The sequence below is a fragment of the Phyllobates terribilis genome, unplaced genomic scaffold, assembly GCF_046119375.1.
Source record: "Phyllobates terribilis strain yellow unplaced genomic scaffold, ASM4611937v1 Scaffold_734__1_contigs__length_741531, whole genome shotgun sequence".
Lineage (NCBI taxonomy): Eukaryota > Metazoa > Chordata > Amphibia > Anura > Dendrobatidae > Phyllobates > Phyllobates terribilis.
In genome coordinates, this window is record NW_027363494.1 from 650437 (window position 1) to 669838 (window position 19402).

A 19402-nucleotide genomic window follows, 5' to 3' on the forward strand; every position below is an offset into this window, starting at 1 on the left:
TTTTGGATAAACAGACATATTAGGCAAGCATTTTGGAGCTTTCACCTAAATAACTACAGGTGGTGAGATAAGCTGCACAATATAATTGACCTTTCAGTATATTGTTGCACACACACCATCTATTTAGCAAATGCCCTTGTTATCAACAGCAGCCTTTTAAACTCACCTGAGCTAACAGGTATGTGAGCTGGTTACTCTGCTGCGCTTAAAATTTCTTTTTTGGTTTGCTACAATGCCTTTTCTGAAACGTTGTCTCCCTCTGCTGGAACACTGACTTCTTTCATTTAATTCCTGCAGACTATAAAAGAGAAACCAACCCAAAAAGTTTGGTTGATTAGTCTGTGGCATTCTTTTAAACTGTTGCTTATGGCGGTCTCTGTGAGCTTCTCAGTGACATTCAGCCATCCAGGTATCCCGCCTGCAGTAGACGGAATGTGGCAATGGAACGCTGGCTGCGCGTGTCATAATAGGCTCTGAGCCTTTATATACCTGCGCACAGCAGCAGCCACCTTCAGTCTGCTGCTGGACAGCCAGCAGCAGCAGCAGCAGGAGAGGTAATTAATCAGCAACCCTCCTGCTAAGGGTAGACAGCTGCTCGTTCCACCCCCCCCCCCGCCTTAATTGGTTCTCCTCACTTCCAACGGTGTTGAGGCGGGTGGGAACAGCCGGGGGTTGAGGGTACTGTGCTAAAAGAGGTGGAGTTATGCAGATCTAAAACGCGTGGATTGCAGCAGCAGCAAGCCGAAAAGTGCAGGCATGTGAGGGATCTAGAGGTTGACAGCATGTCTTCTTAACGGGAGTCCAGGTGGCCATCTCCACAAATGGACTTTTCAGAATCCTTGGGTGGTACCGTAGTCGGAAACCAATTCTGGTTATCGCTTCTCGGCCTTTTGGCTAAGATCAAGTGTAGTATCTTTCGAAAAGGCGGTTTTGGATGTTGGCCGCCCTAGTAGATTGATACATTATGCACACTGGGGTTTAGGCGCTTGTTAGTACGCCAGGTGGCTAATATAGTCATCTGGTGGAAAGCATGGCCCCCCAGGATCGACGCCATTGGGCCGGGGAAGATCGAAAGCCCGAAGTGTGAAGTGCCCCAGGAGTGGTGACCCTGGGGTGCCTTAACTCACTGGGATTGGGAACCCCACTTGAGTTTATGGCACATTTGCACAAGCACTTCAATATTTCTTTCTTCGCACACACCCTTATTCTGGGCCTTCTGGCCTTAGGATGGGGAATTTTTTCAATTCCCGGTCGAAGGTCCGGGCAGTATTATACTGTGAAACCTTCACTATTTATTTAATTTCTTTGTCACTGTGTGTCCACTTATTCACGTGTGTCACGTCCTACTAGGATTTTGTCGGGATGCGGTTCCCTTATGGGTTCCTCTCTTGGCAGGTCTAGGGGGGGAGTGTGTGGCCATCAGGTTCCGCTCCCCCCTGAACCCCCCTGGCTCTCCTCTTTCGGGAGGAGAGCGTTGTTGGCTCCCCTCTTCCGGGAGGGGAGCACAGTCTTTGGCTCCCAGTGCCTTGCTCGGGTTAGAACTCGGGCAGGTGCTGGGGGTAAGATTGGGTCGCCTCTGGCTTCGGCTGGAGGTGGCTATTTGTCCCTGTTCCTCGCTGTGGCCTTCTGGCTCGGAGGGACGGGGAATGGTTTGGGGGACCCTTCTCCTTTTGGAGAGGGTTTCAAGAAGACCAGCATCCTAGTGCACTTTTTTTGTGGCACTTGTCACTATTTTAAGCGCACTCGAGTTTTGTACACGAATTCGGGCTTTCGATGGAAAAAAAAAAAAAAAAAAATCTGTTCTTATCAGTTTAATATCTGATACGTCCCCTATCTGGGGACCATATATTAAATGGATTTTTAGAACAGGGAGATGGAAAAAGAGCTTGCTCTGTCCACTCCACGCATTGACCTGGTATTGCAGTATCTCCAGGACCGGTGCACCCCTTCTTTAATGCAGTTTCTAAAATCAGAAAGAATTGAATTCAATGCTTTTTGTTCATTTTGCTTGTTTGTCGGATTTTGGGATGGACTCTTTGGCTTTGCTTTTCTTCTCCTCATTGGATTTTTCATGTTAAAAGTTGCAGAAGCCAGATGACAAGCTCATTTTGGTTCAACTTCAGCAACTGTGCATTGCATTGCCATGTAATGTAATGTAATGCAATGCTATCTATCTAGCTCTCCCTCTATACTTCCTTTTGGATAAACAGACATATTAGGCAAGCATTTTGGAGCTTTCACCTAAATAACTACAGGTGGTGAGATAAGCTGCACAATATAATTGACCTTTCAGTATATTGTTGCACACACACCATCTATTTAGCAAATGCCCTTGTTATCAACAGCAGCCTTTTAAACTCACCTGAGCTAACAGGTATGTGAGCTGGTTACTCTGCTGCGCTTAAAATTTCTTTTTTGGTTTGCTACAATGCCTTTTCTGAAACGTTGTCTCCCTCTGCTGGAACACTGACTTCTTTCATTTAATGCCTGCAGACTATAAAAGAGAAACCAACCCAAAAAGTTTGGTTGATTAGTCTGTGGCATTCTTTTAAACTGTTGCTTATGGCGGTCTCTGTGAGCTTCTCAGTGACATTCAGCCATCCAGGTATCCCGCCTGCAGTAGACGGAATGTGGCAATGGAACGCTGGCTGCGCGTGTCATAATAGGCTCTGAGCCTTTATATACCTGCGCACAGCAGCAGCCACCTTCAGTCTGCTGCTGGACAGCCAGCAGCAGCAGCAGCAGGAGAGGTAATTAATCAGCAACCCTCCTGCTAAGGGTTGACAGCTGCTCGTTCCACCCCCCCCCCCGCCTTAATTGGTTCTCCTCCCTTCCAACGGTGTTGAGGCGGGTGGGAACAGCCGGGGGTTGAGGGTACTGTGCTAAAAGAGGTGGAGTTATGCAGATCTAAAACGCGTGGATTGCAGCAGCAGCAAGCCGAAAAGTGCAGGCATGTGAGGGATCTAGAGGTTGACAGCATGTCTTCTTAACGGGAGTCCAGGTGGCCATCTCCACAAATGGACTTTTCAGAATCCTTGGGTGGCACCGTAGTCGGAAACCAATTCTGGTTATCGCTTCTCGGCCTTTTGGCTAAGATCAAGTGTAGTATCTGTTCTTATCAGTTTAATATCTGATACGTCCCCTATCTGGGGACCATATATTAAATGGATTTTTAGAACAGGGAGATGGAAAAAGAGCTTGCTCTGTCCACTCCACGCATTGACCTGGTATTGCAGTATCTCCAGGACCGGTGCACCCCTTCTTTAATGCAGTTTCTAAAATCAGAAAGAATTGAATTCAATGCTTTTTGTTCATTTTGCTTGTTTGTCGGATTTTGGGATGGACTCTTTGGCTTTGCTTTTCTTCTCCTCATTGGATTTTTCATGTTAAAAGTTGCAGAAGCCAGATGACAAGCTCATTTTGGTTCAACTTCAGCAACTGTGCATTGCATTGCCATGTAATGTAATGTAATGCAATGCTATCTATCTAGCTCTCCCTCTATACTTCCTTTTGGATAAACAGACATATTAGGCAAGCATTTTGGAGCTTTCACCTAAATAACTACAGGTGGTGAGATAAGCTGCACAATATAATTGACCTTTCAGTATATTGTTGCACACACACCATCTATTTAGCAAATGCCCTTGTTATCAACAGCAGCCTTTTAAACTCACCTGAGCTAACAGGTATGTGAGCTGGTTACTCTGCTGCGCTTAAAATTTCTTTTTTGGTTTGCTACAATGCCTTTTCTGAAACGTTGTCTCCCTCTGCTGGAACACTGACTTCTTTCATTTAATGCCTGCAGACTATAAAAGAGAAACCAACCCAAAAAGTTTGGTTGATTAGTCTGTGGCATTCTTTTAAACTGTTGCTTATGGCGGTCTCTGTGAGCTTCTCAGTGACATTCAGCCATCCAGGTATCCCGCCTGCAGTAGACGGAATGTGGCAATGGAACGCTGGCTGCGCGTGTCATAATAGGCTCTGAGCCTTTATATACCTGCGCACAGCAGCAGCCACCTTCAGTCTGCTGCTGGACAGCCAGCAGCAGCAGCAGCAGGAGAGGTAATTAATCAGCAACCCTCCTGCTAAGGGTAGACAGCTGCTCGTTCCACCCCCCCCCCGCCTTAATTGGTTCTCCTCCCTTCCAACGGTGTTGAGGCGGGTGGGAACAGCCGGGGGTTGAGGGTACTGTGCTAAAAGAGGTGGAGTTATGCAGATCTAAAACGCGTGGATTGCAGCAGCAGCAAGCCGAAAAGTGCAGGCATGTGAGGGATCTAGAGGTTGACAGCATGTCTTCTTAACGGGAGTCCAGGTGGCCATCTCCACAAATGGACTTTTCAGAATCCTTGGGTGGCACCGTAGTCGGAAACCAATTCTGGTTATCGCTTCTCGGCCTTTTGGCTAAGATCAAGTGTAGTATCTGTTCTTATCAGTTTAATATCTGATACGTCCCCTATCTGGGGACCATATATTAAATGTATTTTTAGAACAGGGAGATGGAAAAAGAGCTTGCTCTGTCCACTCCACGCATTGACCTGGTATTGCAGTATCTCCAGGACCGGTGCACCCCTTCTTTAATGCAGTTTCTAAAATCAGAAAGAATTGAATTCAATGCTTTTTGTTCATTTTGCTTGTTTGTCGGATTTTGGGATGGACTCTTTGGCTTTGCTTTTCTTCTCCTCATTGGATTTTTCATGTTAAAAGTTGCAGAAGCCAGATGACAAGCTCATTTTGGTTCAACTTCAGCAACTGTGCATTGCATTGCCATGTAATGTAATGTAATGCAATGCTATCTATCTAGCTCTCCCTCTATACTTCCTTTTGGATAAACAGACATATTAGGCAAGCATTTTGGAGCTTTCACCTAAATAACTACAGGTGGTGAGATAAGCTGCACAATATAATTGACCTTTCAGTATATTGTTGCACACACACCATCTATTTAGCAAATGCCCTTGTTATCAACAGCAGCCTTTTAAACTCACCTGAGCTAACAGGTATGTGAGCTGGTTACTCTGCTGCGCTTAAAATTTCTTTTTTGGTTTGCTACAATGCCTTTTCTGAAACGTTGTCTCCCTCTGCTGGAACACTGACTTCTTTCATTTAATGCCTGCAGACTATAAAAGAGAAACCAACCCAAAAAGTTTGGTTGATTAGTCTGTGGCATTCTTTTAAACTGTTGCTTATGGCGGTCTCTGTGAGCTTCTCAGTGACATTCAGCCATCCAGGTATCCCGCCTGCAGTAGACGGAATGTGGCAATGGAACGCTGGCTGCGCGTGTCATAATAGGCTCTGAGCCTTTATATACCTGCGCACAGCAGCAGCCACCTTCAGTCTGCTGCTGGACAGCCAGCAGCAGCAGCAGCAGGAGAGGTAATTAATCAGCAACCCTCCTGCTAAGGGTAGACAGCTGCTCGTTCCACCCCCCCCCCGCCTTAATTGGTTCTCCTCCCTTCCAACGGTGTTGAGGTGGGTGGGAACAGCCGGGGGTTGAGGGTACTGTGCTAAAAGAGGTGGAGTTATGCAGATCTAAAACGCGTGGATTGCAGCAGCAGCAAGCCGAAAAGTGCAGGCATGTGAGGGATCTAGAGGTTGACAGCATGTCTTCTTAACGGGAGTCCAGGTGGCCATCTCCACAAATGGACTTTTCAGAATCCTTGGGTGGCACCGTAGTCGGAAACCAATTCTGGTTATCGCTTCTCGGCCTTTTGGCTAAGATCAAGTGTAGTATCTGTTCTTATCAGTTTAATATCTGATACGTCCCCTATCTGGGGACCATATATTAAATGGATTTTTAGAACAGGGAGATGGAAAAAGAGCTTGCTCTGTCCACTCCACGCATTGACCTGGTATTGCAGTATCTCCAGGACCGGTGCACCCCTTCTTTAATGCAGTTTCTAAAATCAGAAAGAATTGAATTCAATGCTTTTTGTTCATTTTGCTTGTTTGTCGGATTTTGGGATGGACTCTTTGGCTTTGCTTTTCTTCTCCTCATTGGATTTTTCATGTTAAAAGTTGCAGAAGCCAGATGACAAGCTCATTTTGGTTCAACTTCAGCAACTGTGCATTGCATTGCCATGTAATGTAATGTAATGCAATGCTATCTATCTAGCTCTCCCTCTATACTTCCTTTTGGATAAACAGACATATTAGGCAAGCATTTTGGAGCTTTCACCTAAATAACTACAGGTGGTGAGATAAGCTGCACAATATAATTGACCTTTCAGTATATTGTTGCACACACACCATCTATTTAGCAAATGCCCTTGTTATCAACAGCAGCCTTTTAAACTCACCTGAGCTAACAGGTATGTGAGCTGGTTACTCTGCTGCGCTTAAAATTTCTTTTTTGGTTTGCTACAATGCCTTTTCTGAAACGTTGTCTCCCTCTGCTGGAACACTGACTTCTTTCATTTAATGCCTGCAGACTATAAAAGAGAAACCAACCCAAAAAGTTTGGTTGATTAGTCTGTGGCATTCTTTTAAACTGTTGCTTATGGCGGTCTCTGTGAGCTTCTCAGTGACATTCAGCCATCCAGGTATCCCGCCTGCAGTAGACGGAATGTGGCAATGGAACGCTGGCTGCGCGTGTCATAATAGGCTCTGAGCCTTTATATACCTGCGCACAGCAGCAGCCACCTTCAGTCTGCTGCTGGACAGCCAGCAGCAGCAGCAGCAGCAGGAGAGGTAATTAATCAGCAACCCTCCTGCTAAGGGTAGACAGCTGCTCGTTCCACCCCCCCCCCCCGCCTTAATTGGTTCTCCTCCCTTCCAACGGTGTTGAGGCGGGTGGGAACAGCCGGGGGTTGAGGGTACTGTGCTAAAAGAGGTGGAGTTATGCAGATCTAAAACATGTGGATTGCAGCAGCAGCAAGCCGAAAAGTGCAGGCATGTGAGGGATCTAGAGGTTGACAGCATGTCTTCTTAACGGGAGTCCAGGTGGCCATCTCCACAAATGGACTTTTCAGAATCCTTGGGTGGCACCGTAGTCGGAAACCAATTCTGGTTATCGCTTCTCGGCCTTTTGGCTAAGATCAAGTGTAGTATCTGTTCTTATCAGTTTAATATCTGATACGTCCCCTATCTGGGGACCATATATTAAATGGATTTTTAGAACAGGGAGATGGAAAAAGAGCTTGCTCTGTCCACTCCACGCATTGACCTGGTATTGCAGTATCTCCAGGACCGGTGCACCCCTTCTTTAATGCAGTTTCTAAAATCAGAAAGAATTGAATTCAATGCTTTTTGTTCATTTTGCTTGTTTGTCGGATTTTGGGATGGACTCTTTGGCTTTGCTTTTCTTCTCCTCATTGGATTTTTCATGTTAAAAGTTGCAGAAGCCAGATGACAAGCTCATTTTGGTTCAACTTCAGCAACTGTGCATTGCATTGCCATGTAATGTAATGTAATGCAATGCTATCTATCTAGCTCTCCCTCTATACTTCCTTTTGGATAAACAGACATATTAGGCAAGCATTTTGGAGCTTTCACCTAAATAACTACAGGTGGTGAGATAAGCTGCACAATATAATTGACCTTTCAGTATATTGTTGCACACACACCATCTATTTAGCAAATGCCCTTGTTATCAACAGCAGCCTTTTAAACTCACCTGAGCTAACAGGTATGTGAGCTGGTTACTCTGCTGCGCTTAAAATTTCTTTTTTGGTTTGCTACAATGCCTTTTCTGAAACGTTGTCTCCCTCTGCTGGAACACTGACTTCTTTCATTTAATGCCTGCAGACTATAAAAGAGAAACCAACCCAAAAAGTTTGGTTGATTAGTCTGTGGCATTCTTTTAAACTGTTGCTTATGGCGGTCTCTGTGAGCTTCTCAGTGACATTCAGCCATCCAGGTATCCCGCCTGCAGTAGACGGAATGTGGCAATGGAACGCTGGCTGCGCGTGTCATAATAGGCTCTGAGCCTTTATATACCTGCGCACAGCAGCAGCCACCTTCAGTCTGCTGCTGGACAGCCAGCAGCAGCAGCAGCAGGAGAGGTAATTAATCAGCAACCCTCCTGCTAAGGGTAGACAGCTGCTCGTTCCACCCCCCCCCCGCCTTAATTGGTTCTCCTCCCTTCCAACGGTGTTGAGGCGGGTGGGAACAGCCGGGGGTTGAGGGTACTGTGCTAAAAGAGGTGGAGTTATGCAGATCTAAAACGCGTGGATTGCAGCAGCAGCAAGCCGAAAAGTGCAGGCATGTGAGGGATCTAGAGGTTGACAGCATGTCTTCTTAACGGGAGTCCAGGTGGCCATCTCCACAAATGGACTTTTCAGAATCCTTGGGTGGCACCGTAGTCGGAAACCAATTCTGGTTATCGCTTCTCGGCCTTTTGGCTAAGATCAAGTGTAGTATCTTTCGAAAAGGCGGTTTTGGATGTTGGCCGCCCTAGTAGATTGATACATTATGCACACTGGGGTTTAGGCGCTTGTTAGTACGCCAGGTGGCTAATATAGTCATCTGGTGGAAAGCATGGCCCCCCAGGATCGACGCCATTGGGCCGGGGAAGATCGAAAGCCCGAAGTGTGAAGTGCCCCAGGAGTGGTGACCCTGGGGTGCCTTAACTCACTGGGATTGGGAACCCCACTTGAGTTTATGGCACATTTGCACAAGCACTTCAATATTTCTTTCTTCGCACACACCCTTATTCTGGGCCTTCTGGCCTTAGGATGGGGAATTTTTTCAATTCCCGGTCGAAGGTCCGGGCAGTATTATACTGTGAAACCTTCACTATTTATTTAATTTCTTTGTCACTGTGTGTCCACTTATTCACGTGTGTCACGTCCTACTAGGATTTTGTCGGGATGCTGTTCCCTTATGGGTTCCTCTCTTGGCAGGTCTAGGGGGGGAGTGTGTGGCCATCAGGTTCCGCTCCCCCCTGAACCCCCCTGGCTCTCCTCTTTCGGGAGGAGAGCGTTGTTGGCTCCCCTCTTCCGGGAGGGGAGCACAGTCTTTGGCTCCCAGTGCCTTGCTCGGGTTAGAACTCGGGCAGGTGCTGGGGGTAAGATTGGGTCGCCTCTGGCTTCGGCTGGAGGTGGCTATTTGTCCCTGTTCCTCGCTGTGGCCTTCTGGCTCGGAGGGACGGGGAATGGTTTGGGGGACCCTTCTCCTTTTGGAGAGGGTTTCAAGAAGACCAGCATCCTAGTGCACTTTTTTTGTGGCACTTGTCACTATTTTAAGCGCACTCGAGTTTTGTACACGAATTCGGGCTTTCGATGGAAAAAAAAAAAAAAAAAAAAAAAAAAAAAAATCTGTTCTTATCAGTTTAATATCTGATACGTCCCCTATCTGGGGACCATATATTAAATGGATTTTTAGAACAGGGAGATGGAAAAAGAGCTTGCTCTGTCCACTCCACGCATTGACCTGGTATTGCAGTATCTCCAGGACCGGTGCACCCCTTCTTTAATGCAGTTTCTAAAATCAGAAAGAATTGAATTCAATGCTTTTTGTTCATTTTGCTTGTTTGTCGGATTTTGGGATGGACTCTTTGGCTTTGCTTTTCTTCTCCTCATTGGATTTTTCATGTTAAAAGTTGCAGAAGCCAGATGACAAGCTCATTTTGGTTCAACTTCAGCAACTGTGCATTGCATTGCCATGTAATGTAATGTAATGCAATGCTATCTATCTAGCTCTCCCTCTATACTTCCTTTTGGATAAACAGACATATTAGGCAAGCATTTTGGAGCTTTCACCTAAATAACTACAGGTGGTGAGATAAGCTGCACAATATAATTGACCTTTCAGTATATTGTTGCACACACACCATCTATTTAGCAAATGCCCTTGTTATCAACAGCAGCCTTTTAAACTCACCTGAGCTAACAGGTATGTGAGCTGGTTACTCTGCTGCGCTTAAAATTTCTTTTTTGGTTTGCTACAATGCCTTTTCTGAAACGTTGTCTCCCTCTGCTGGAACACTGACTTCTTTCATTTAATGCCTGCAGACTATAAAAGAGAAACCAACCCAAAAAGTTTGGTTGATTAGTCTGTGGCATTCTTTTAAACTGTTGCTTATGGCGGTCTCTGTGAGCTTCTCAGTGACATTCAGCCATCCAGGTATCCCGCCTGCAGTAGACGGAATGTGGCAATGGAACGCTGGCTGCGCGTGTCATAATAGGCTCTGAGCCTTTATATACCTGCGCACAGCAGCAGCCACCTTCAGTCTGCTGCTGGACAGCCAGCAGCAGCAGCAGCAGGAGAGGTAATTAATCAGCAACCCTCCTGCTAAGGGTTGACAGCTGCTCGTTCCACCCCCCCCCCCCGCCTTAATTGGTTCTCCTCCCTTCCAACGGTGTTGAGGCGGGTGGGAACAGCCGGGGGTTGAGGGTACTGTGCTAAAAGAGGTGGAGTTATGCAGATCTAAAACGCGTGGATTGCAGCAGCAGCAAGCCGAAAAGTGCAGGCATGTGAGGGATCTAGAGGTTGACAGCATGTCTTCTTAACGGGAGTCCAGGTGGCCATCTCCACAAATGGACTTTTCAGAATCCTTGGGTGGCACCGTAGTCGGAAACCAATTCTGGTTATCGCTTCTCGGCCTTTTGGCTAAGATCAAGTGTAGTATCTGTTCTTATCAGTTTAATATCTGATACGTCCCCTATCTGGGGACCATATATTAAATGGATTTTTAGAACAGGGAGATGGAAAAAGAGCTTGCTCTGTCCACTCCACGCATTGACCTGGTATTGCAGTATCTCCAGGACCGGTGCACCCCTTCTTTAATGCAGTTTCTAAAATCAGAAAGAATTGAATTCAATGCTTTTTGTTCATTTTGCTTGTTTGTCGGATTTTGGGATGGACTCTTTGGCTTTGCTTTTCTTCTCCTCATTGGATTTTTCATGTTAAAAGTTGCAGAAGCCAGATGACAAGCTCATTTTGGTTCAACTTCAGCAACTGTGCATTGCATTGCCATGTAATGTAATGTAATGCAATGCTATCTATCTAGCTCTCCCTCTATACTTCCTTTTGGATAAACAGACATATTAGGCAAGCATTTTGGAGCTTTCACCTAAATAACTACAGGTGGTGAGATAAGCTGCACAATATAATTGACCTTTCAGTATATTGTTGCACACACACCATCTATTTAGCAAATGCCCTTGTTATCAACAGCAGCCTTTTAAACTCACCTGAGCTAACAGGTATGTGAGCTGGTTACTCTGCTGCGCTTAAAATTTCTTTTTTGGTTTGCTACAATGCCTTTTCTGAAACGTTGTCTCCCTCTGCTGGAACACTGACTTCTTTCATTTAATGCCTGCAGACTATAAAAGAGAAACCAACCCAAAAAGTTTGGTTGATTAGTCTGTGGCATTCTTTTAAACTGTTGCTTATGGCGGTCTCTGTGAGCTTCTCAGTGACATTCAGCCATCCAGGTATCCCGCCTGCAGTAGACGGAATGTGGCAATGGAACGCTGGCTGCGCGTGTCATAATAGGCTCTGAGCCTTTATATACCTGCGCACAGCAGCAGCCACCTTCAGTCTGCTGCTGGACAGCCAGCAGCAGCAGCAGCAGGAGAGGTAATTAATCAGCAACCCTCCTGCTAAGGGTAGACAGCTGCTCGTTCCACCCCCCCCCCGCCTTAATTGGTTCTCCTCCCTTCCAACGGTGTTGAGGCGGGTGGGAACAGCCGGGGGTTGAGGGTACTGTGCTAAAAGAGGTGGAGTTATGCAGATCTAAAACGCGTGGATTGCAGCAGCAGCAAGCCGAAAAGTGCAGGCATGTGAGGGATCTAGAGGTTGACAGCATGTCTTCTTAACGGGAGTCCAGGTGGCCATCTCCACAAATGGACTTTTCAGAATCCTTGGGTGGCACCGTAGTCGGAAACCAATTCTGGTTATCGCTTCTCGGCCTTTTGGCTAAGATCAAGTGTAGTATCTGTTCTTATCAGTTTAATATCTGATACGTCCCCTATCTGGGGACCATATATTAAATGGATTTTTAGAACAGGGAGATGGAAAAAGAGCTTGCTCTGTCCACTCCACGCATTGACCTGGTATTGCAGTATCTCCAGGACCGGTGCACCCCTTCTTTAATGCAGTTTCTAAAATCAGAAAGAATTGAATTCAATGCTTTTTGTTCATTTTGCTTGTTTGTCGGATTTTGGGATGGACTCTTTGGCTTTGCTTTTCTTCTCCTCATTGGATTTTTCATGTTAAAAGTTGCAGAAGCCAGATGACAAGCTCATTTTGGTTCAACTTCAGCAACTGTGCATTGCATTGCCATGTAATGTAATGTAATGCAATGCTATCTATCTAGCTCTCCCTCTATACTTCCTTTTGGATAAACAGACATATTAGGCAAGCATTTTGGAGCTTTCACCTAAATAACTACAGGTGGTGAGATAAGCTGCACAATATAATTGACCTTTCAGTATATTGTTGCACACACACCATCTATTTAGCAAATGCCCTTGTTATCAACAGCAGCCTTTTAAACTCACCTGAGCTAACAGGTATGTGAGCTGGTTACTCTGCTGCGCTTAAAATTTCTTTTTTGGTTTGCTACAATGCCTTTTCTGAAACGTTGTCTCCCTCTGCTGGAACACTGACTTCTTTCATTTAATGCCTGCAGACTATAAAAGAGAAACCAACCCAAAAAGTTTGGTTGATTAGTCTGTGGCATTCTTTTAAACTGTTGCTTATGGCGGTCTCTGTGAGCTTCTCAGTGACATTCAGCCATCCAGGTATCCCGCCTGCAGTAGACGGAATGTGGCAATGGAACGCTGGCTGCGCGTGTCATAATAGGCTCTGAGCCTTTATATACCTGCGCACAGCAGCAGCCACCTTCAGTCTGCTGCTGGACAGCCAGCAGCAGCAGCAGCAGGAGAGGTAATTAATCAGCAACCCTCCTGCTAAGGGTAGACAGCTGCTCGTTCCACCCCCCCCCCCGCCTTAATTGGTTCTCCTCCCTTCCAACGGTGTTGAGGCGGGTGGGATCAGCCGGGGGTTGAGGGTACTGTGCTAAAAGAGGTGGAGTTATGCAGATCTAAAACGCGTGGATTGCAGCAGCAGCAAGCCGAAAAGTGCAGGCATGTGAGGGATCTAGAGGTTGACAGCATGTCTTCTTAACGGGAGTCCAGGTGGCCATCTCCACAAATGGACTTTTCAGAATCCTTGGGTGGCACCGTAGTCGGAAACCAATTCTGGTTATCGCTTCTCGGCCTTTTGGCTAAGATCAAGTGTAGTATCTGTTCTTATCAGTTTAATATCTGATACGTCCCCTATCTGGGGACCATATATTAAATGGATTTTTAGAACAGGGAGATGGAAAAAGAGCTTGCTCTGTCCACTCCACGCATTGACCTGGTATTGCAGTATCTCCAGGACCGGTGCACCCCTTCTTTAATGCAGTTTCTAAAATCAGAAAGAATTGAATTCAATGCTTTTTGTTCATTTTGCTTGTTTGTCGGATTTTGGGATGGACTCTTTGGCTTTGCTTTTCTTCTCCTCATTGGATTTTTCATGTTAAAAGTTGCAGAAGCCAGATGACAAGCTCATTTTGGTTCAACTTCAGCAACTGTGCATTGCATTGCCATGTAATGTAATGTAATGCAATGCTATCTATCTAGCTCTCCCTCTATACTTCCTTTTGGATAAAGAGACATATTAGGCAAGCATTTTGGAGCTTTCACCTAAATAACTACAGGTGGTGAGATAAGCTGCACAATATAATTGACCTTTCAGTATATTGTTGCACACACACCATCTATTTAGCAAATGCCCTTGTTATCAACAGCAGCCTTTTAAACTCACCTGAGCTAACAGGTATGTGAGCTGGTTACTCTGCTGCGCTTAAAATTTCTTTTTTGGTTTGCTACAATGCCTTTTCTGAAACGTTGTCTACCTCTGCTGGAACACTGACTTCTTTCATTTAATGCCTGCAGACTATAAAAGAGAAACCAACCCAAAAAGTTTGGTTGATTAGTCTGTGGCATTCTTTTAAACTGTTGCTTATGGCGGTCTCTGTGAGCTTCTCAGTGACATTCAGCCATCCAGGTATCCCGCCTGCAGTAGACGGAATGTGGCAATGGAACGCTGGCTGCGCATGTCATAATAGGCTCTGAGCCTTTATATACCTGCGCACAGCAGCAGCCACCTTCAGTCTGCTGCTGGACAGCCAGCAGCAGCAGCAGCAGGAGAGGTAATTAATCAGCAACCCTCCTGCTAAGGGTAGACAGCTGCTCGTTCCACCCCCCCCCCCGCCTTAATTGGTTCTCCTCCCTTCCAACGGTGTTGAGGCGGGTGGGAACAGCCGGGGGTTGAGGGTACTGTGCTAAAAGAGGTGGAGTTATGCAGATCTAAAACGCGTGGATTGCAGCAGCAGCAAGCCGAAAAGTGCAGGCATGTGAGGGATCTAGAGGTTGACAGCATGTCTTCTTAACGGGAGTCCAGGTGGCCATCTCCACAAATGGACTTTTCAGAATCCTTGGGTGGCACCGTAGTCGGAAACCAATTCTGGTTATCGCTTCTCGGCCTTTTGGCTAAGATCAAGTGTAGTATCTGTTCTTATCAGTTTAATATCTGATACGTCCCCTATCTGGGGACCATATATTAAATGGATTTTTAGAACAGGGAGATGGAAAAAGAGCTTGCTCTGTCCACTCCACGCATTGACCTGGTATTGCAGTATCTCCAGGACCGGTGCACCCCTTCTTTAATGCAGTTTCTAAAATCAGAAAGAATTGAATTCAATGCTTTTTGTTCATTTTGCTTGTTTGTCGGATTTTGGGATGGACTCTTTGGCTTTGCTTTTCTTCTCCTCATTGGATTTTTCATGTTAAAAGTTGCAGAAGCCAGATGACAAGCTCATTTTGGTTCAACTTCAGCAACTGTGCATTGCATTGCCATGTAATGTAATGTAATGCAATGCTATCTATCTAGCTCTCCCTCTATACTTCCTTTTGGATAAACAGACATATTAGGCAAGCATTTTGGAGCTTTCACCTAAATAACTACAGGTGGTGAGATAAGCTGCACAATATAATTGACCTTTCAGTATATTGTTGCACACACACCATCTATTTAGCAAATGCCCTTGTTATCAACAGCAGCCTTTTAAACTCACCTGAGCTAACAGGTATGTGAGCTGGTTACTCTGCTGCGCTTAAAATTTCTTTTTTGGTTTGCTACAATGCCTTTTCTGAAACGTTGTCTCCCTCTGCTGGAACACTGACTTCTTTCATTTAATGCCTGCAGACTATAAAAGAGAAACCAACCCAAAAAGTTTGGTTGATTAGTCTGTGGCATTCTTTTAAACTGTTGCTTATGGCGGTCTCTGTGAGCTTCTCAGTGACATTCAGCCATCCAGGTATCCCGCCTGCAGTAGACGGAATGTGGCAATGGAACGCTGGCTGCGCGTGTCATAATAGGCTCTGAGCCTTTATATACCTGCGCACAGCAGCAGCCACCTTCAGTCTGCTGCTGGACAGCCAGCAGCAGCAGCAGCAGGAGAGGTAATTAATCAGCAACCCTCCTGCTAAGGGTAGACAGCTGCTCGTTCCACCCCCCCCCCCGCCTTAATTGGTTCTCCTCCCTTCCAACGGTGTTGAGGCGGGTGGGAACAGCCGGGGGTTGAGGGTACTGTGCTAAAAGAGGTGGAGTTATGCAGATCTAAAACGCGTGGATTGCAGCAGCAGCAAGCCGAAAAGTGCAGGCATGTGAGGGATCTAGAGGTTGACAGCATGTCTTCTTAACGGGAGTCCAGGTGGCCATCTCCACAAATGGACTTTTCAGAATCCTTGGGTGGCACCGTAGTCGGAAACCAATTCTGGTTATCGCTTCTCGGCCTTTTGGCTAAGATCAAGTGTAGTATCTGTTCTTATCAGTTTAATATCTGATACGTCCCCTATCTGGGGACCATATATTAAATGGATTTTTAGAACAGGGAGATGGAAAAAGAGCTTGCTCTGTCCACTCCACGCATTGACCTGGTATTGCAGTATCTCCAGGACCGGTGCACCCCTTCTTTAATGCAGTTTCTAAAATCAGAAAGAATTGAATTCAATGCTTTTTGTTCATTTTGCTTGTTTGTCGGATTTTGGGATGGACTCTTTGGCTTTGCTTTTCTTCTCCTCATTGGATTTTTCATGTTAAAAGTTGCAGAAGCCAGATGACAAGCTCATTTTGGTTCAACTTCAGCAACTGTGCATTGCATTGCCATGTAATGTAATGTAATGCAATGCTATCTATCTAGCTCTCCCTCTATACTTCCTTTTGGATAAACAGACATATTAGGCAAGCATTTTGGAGCTTTCACCTAAATAACTACAGGTGGTGAGATAAGCTGCACAATATAATTGACCTTTCAGTATATTGTTGCACACACACCATCTATTTAGCAAATGCCCTTGTTATCAACAGCAGCCTTTTAAACTCACCTGAGCTAACAGGTATGTGAGCTGGTTACTCTGCTGCGCTTAAAATTTCTTTTTTGGTTTGCTACAATGCCTTTTCTGAAACGTTGTCTCCCTCTGCTGGAACACTGACTTCTTTCATTTAATGCCTGCAAACTATAAAAGAGAAACCAACCCAAAAAGTTTGGTCGATTAGTCTGTGGCATTCTTTTAAACTGTTGCTTATGGCGGTCTCTGTGAGCTTCTCAGTGACATTCAGCCATCCAGGTATCCCGCCTGCAGTAGACGGAATGTGGCAATGGAACGCTGGCTGCGCGTGTCATAATAGGCTCTGAGCCTTTATATACCTGCGCACAGCAGCAGCCACCTTCAGTCTGCTGCTGGACAGCCAGCAGCAGCAGCAGCAGGAGAGGTAATTAATCAGCAACCCTCCTGCTAAGGGTAGACAGCTGCTCGTTCCAGCCCCCCCCCGCCTTAATTGGTTCTCCTCCCTTCCAACGGTGTTGAGGCGGGTGGGAACAGCCGGGGGTTGAGGGTACTGTGCTAAAAGAGGTGGAGTTATGCAGATCTAAAACGCGTGGATTGCAGCAGCAGCAAGCCGAAAAGTGCAGGCATGTGAGGGATCTAGAGGTTGACAGCATGTCTTCTTAACGGGAGTCCAGGTGGCCATCTCCACAAATGGACTTTTCAGAATCCTTGGGTGGCACCGTAGTCGGAAACCAATTCTGGTTATCGCTTCTCGGCCTTTTGGCTAAGATCAAGTGTAGTATCTGTTCTTATCAGTTTAATATCTGATACGTCCCCTATCTGGGGACCATATATTAAATGGATTTTTAGAACAGGGAGATGGAAAAAGAGCTTGCTCTGTCCACTCCACGCATTGACCTGGTATTGCAGTATCTCCAGGACCGGTGCACCCCTTCTTTAATGCAGTTTCTAAAATCAGAAAGAATTGAATTCAATGCTTTTTGTTCATTTTGCTTGTTTGTCGGATTTTGGGATGGACTCTTTGGCTTTGCTTTTCTTCTCCTCATTGGATTTTTCATGTTAAAAGTTGCAGAAGCCAGATGACAAGCTCATTTTGGTTCAACTTCAGCAACTGTGCATTGCATTGCCATGTAATGTAATGTAATGCAATGCTATCTATCTAGCTCTCCCTCTATACTTCCTTTTGGATAAACAGACATATTAGGCAAGCATTTTGGAGCTTTCACCTAAATAACTACAGGTGGTGAGATAAGCTGCACAATATAATTGACCTTTCAGTATATTGTTGCACACACACCATCTATTTAGCAAATGCCCTTGTTATCAACAGCAGCCTTTTAAACTCACCTGAGCTAACAGGTATGTGAGCTGGTTACTCTGCTGCGCTTAAAATTTCTTTTTGGTTTGCTACAATGCCTTTTCTGAAACGTTGTCTCCCTCTGCTGGAACACTGACTTCTTTCATTTAATGCCTGCAGACTATAAAAGAGAAACCAACCCAAAAAGTTTGGTTGATTAGTCTGTGGCATTCTTTTAAACTGTTGCTTATGGCGGTCTCTGTGAGCTTCTCAGTGACATTCAGCCATCCAGGTATCCCGCCTGCAGTAGACGGAATGTGGCAATGGAACGCTGGCTGCGCGTGTCATAATAGGCTCTGAGCCTTTATATACCTGCGCACAGCAGCAGCCACCTTCAGTCTGCTGCTGGACAGCCAGCAGCAGCAGCAGCAGGAGAGGTAATTAATCAGCAACCCTCCTGCTAAGGGTAGACAGCTGCTCGTTCCAGCCCCCCCCCGCCTTAATTGGTTCTCCTCCCTTCCAACGGTGTTGAGGCGGGTGGGAACAGCCGGGGGTTGAGGGTACTGTGCTAAAAGAGGTGGAGTTATGCAGATCTAAAACGCGTGGATTGCAGCAGCAGCAAGCCGAAAAGTGCAGGCATGTGAGGGATCTAGAGGTTGACAGCATGTCTTCTTAACGGGAGTCCAGGTGGCCATCTCCACAAATGGACTTTTCAGAATCCTTGGGTGGCACCGTAGTCGGAAACCAATTCTGGTTATCGCTTCTCGGCCTTTTGGCTAAGATCAAGTGTAGTATCTGTTCTTATCAGTTTAATATCTGATACGTCCCCTATCTGGGGACCATATATTAAATGGATTTTTAGAACAGGGAGATGGAAAAAGAGCTTGCTCTGTCCACTCCACGCATTGACCTGGTATTGCAGTATCTCCAGGACCGGTGCACCCCTTCTTTAATGCAGTTTCTAAAATCAGAAAGAATTGAATTCAATGCTTTTTGTTCATTTTGCTTGTTTGTCGGATTTTGGGATGGACTCTTTGGCTTTGCTTTTCTTCTCCTCATTGGATTTTTCATGTTAAAAGTTGCAGAAGCCAGATGACAAGCTCATTTTGGTTCAACTTCAGCAACTGTGCATTGCATTGCCATGTAATGTAATGTAATGCAATGCTATCTATCTAGCTCTCCCTCTATACTTCCTTTTGGATAAACAGACATATTAGGCAAGCATTTTGGAGCTTTCACCTAAATAACTACAGGTGGTGAGATAAGCTGCACAATATAATTGACCTTTCAGTATATTGTTGCACACACACCATCTATTTAGCAAATGCCCTTGTTATCAACAGCAGCCTTTTAAACTCACCTGAGCTAACAGGTATGTGAGCTGGTTACTCTGCTGCGCTTAAAATTTCTTTTTGGTTTGCTACAATGCCTTTTCTGAAACGTTGTCTCCCTCTGCTGGAACACTGGCTTCTTTCATTTAATGCCTGCAGACTATAAAAGAGAAACCAACCCAAAAAGTTTGGTTGATTAGTCTGTGGCATTCTTTTAAACTGTTGCTTATGGCGGTCTCTGTGAGCTTCTCAGTGACATTCAGCCATCCAGGTATCCCGCCTGCAGTAGACGGAATGTGGCAATGGAACGCTGGCTGCGCGTGTCATAATAGGCTCTGAGCCTTTATATACCTGCGCACAGCAGCAGCCACCTTCAGTCTGCTGCTGGACAGCCAGCAGCAGCAGCAGCAGGAGAGGTAATTAATCAGCAA

The 19402-nt window shown here is 45.7% G+C and overlaps 13 non-coding genes and 2 pseudogenes across 13 annotated transcripts; all 15 read left to right on the top strand.

Annotated features, from left to right (window-relative positions):
• Nucleotides 1-874: 874 nt before the first annotated feature.
• Nucleotides 875-966, top strand: LOC141237432 (U2 spliceosomal RNA; annotated as a pseudogene).
• A 795-nt stretch (nt 967-1761) lies between these two features.
• LOC141237421 (U2 spliceosomal RNA) lies at nt 1762-1949 on the top strand. The gene has a single exon (XR_012302968.1). It is a non-coding gene; the product is annotated as a U2 spliceosomal RNA (small nuclear RNA).
• A 1121-nt stretch (nt 1950-3070) lies between these two features.
• LOC141237761 (U2 spliceosomal RNA) lies at nt 3071-3261 on the top strand. Its single transcript, XR_012303288.1, has one exon. It is a non-coding gene; the product is annotated as a U2 spliceosomal RNA (small nuclear RNA).
• A 1120-nt stretch (nt 3262-4381) lies between these two features.
• LOC141237471 (U2 spliceosomal RNA) lies at nt 4382-4572 on the top strand. The gene has a single exon (XR_012303006.1). It is a non-coding gene; the product is annotated as a U2 spliceosomal RNA (small nuclear RNA).
• Nucleotides 4573-5692: 1120 nt separating this feature from the next.
• Nucleotides 5693-5883, top strand: LOC141237762 (U2 spliceosomal RNA). Its single transcript, XR_012303289.1, has one exon. It is a non-coding gene; the product is annotated as a U2 spliceosomal RNA (small nuclear RNA).
• A 1125-nt stretch (nt 5884-7008) lies between these two features.
• Nucleotides 7009-7199, top strand: LOC141237763 (U2 spliceosomal RNA). Its single transcript, XR_012303290.1, has one exon. It is a non-coding gene; the product is annotated as a U2 spliceosomal RNA (small nuclear RNA).
• A 1120-nt stretch (nt 7200-8319) lies between these two features.
• Nucleotides 8320-8411, top strand: LOC141237433 (U2 spliceosomal RNA; annotated as a pseudogene).
• Nucleotides 8412-9206: 795 nt separating this feature from the next.
• Nucleotides 9207-9406, top strand: LOC141237422 (U2 spliceosomal RNA). Its single transcript, XR_012302969.1, has one exon. It is a non-coding gene; the product is annotated as a U2 spliceosomal RNA (small nuclear RNA).
• A 1122-nt stretch (nt 9407-10528) lies between these two features.
• Nucleotides 10529-10719, top strand: LOC141237765 (U2 spliceosomal RNA). The gene has a single exon (XR_012303291.1). It is a non-coding gene; the product is annotated as a U2 spliceosomal RNA (small nuclear RNA).
• A 1120-nt stretch (nt 10720-11839) lies between these two features.
• On the top strand, nt 11840-12030 carry LOC141237766 (U2 spliceosomal RNA). The gene has a single exon (XR_012303292.1). It is a non-coding gene; the product is annotated as a U2 spliceosomal RNA (small nuclear RNA).
• A 1121-nt stretch (nt 12031-13151) lies between these two features.
• On the top strand, nt 13152-13342 carry LOC141237767 (U2 spliceosomal RNA). The gene has a single exon (XR_012303293.1). It is a non-coding gene; the product is annotated as a U2 spliceosomal RNA (small nuclear RNA).
• Nucleotides 13343-14463: 1121 nt separating this feature from the next.
• Nucleotides 14464-14654, top strand: LOC141237768 (U2 spliceosomal RNA). The gene has a single exon (XR_012303294.1). It is a non-coding gene; the product is annotated as a U2 spliceosomal RNA (small nuclear RNA).
• A 1121-nt stretch (nt 14655-15775) lies between these two features.
• Nucleotides 15776-15966, top strand: LOC141237769 (U2 spliceosomal RNA). Its single transcript, XR_012303295.1, has one exon. It is a non-coding gene; the product is annotated as a U2 spliceosomal RNA (small nuclear RNA).
• A 1120-nt stretch (nt 15967-17086) lies between these two features.
• LOC141237771 (U2 spliceosomal RNA) lies at nt 17087-17277 on the top strand. The gene has a single exon (XR_012303297.1). It is a non-coding gene; the product is annotated as a U2 spliceosomal RNA (small nuclear RNA).
• Nucleotides 17278-18396: 1119 nt separating this feature from the next.
• Nucleotides 18397-18587, top strand: LOC141237772 (U2 spliceosomal RNA). Its single transcript, XR_012303298.1, has one exon. It is a non-coding gene; the product is annotated as a U2 spliceosomal RNA (small nuclear RNA).
• Nucleotides 18588-19402: the final 815 nt, after the last annotated feature.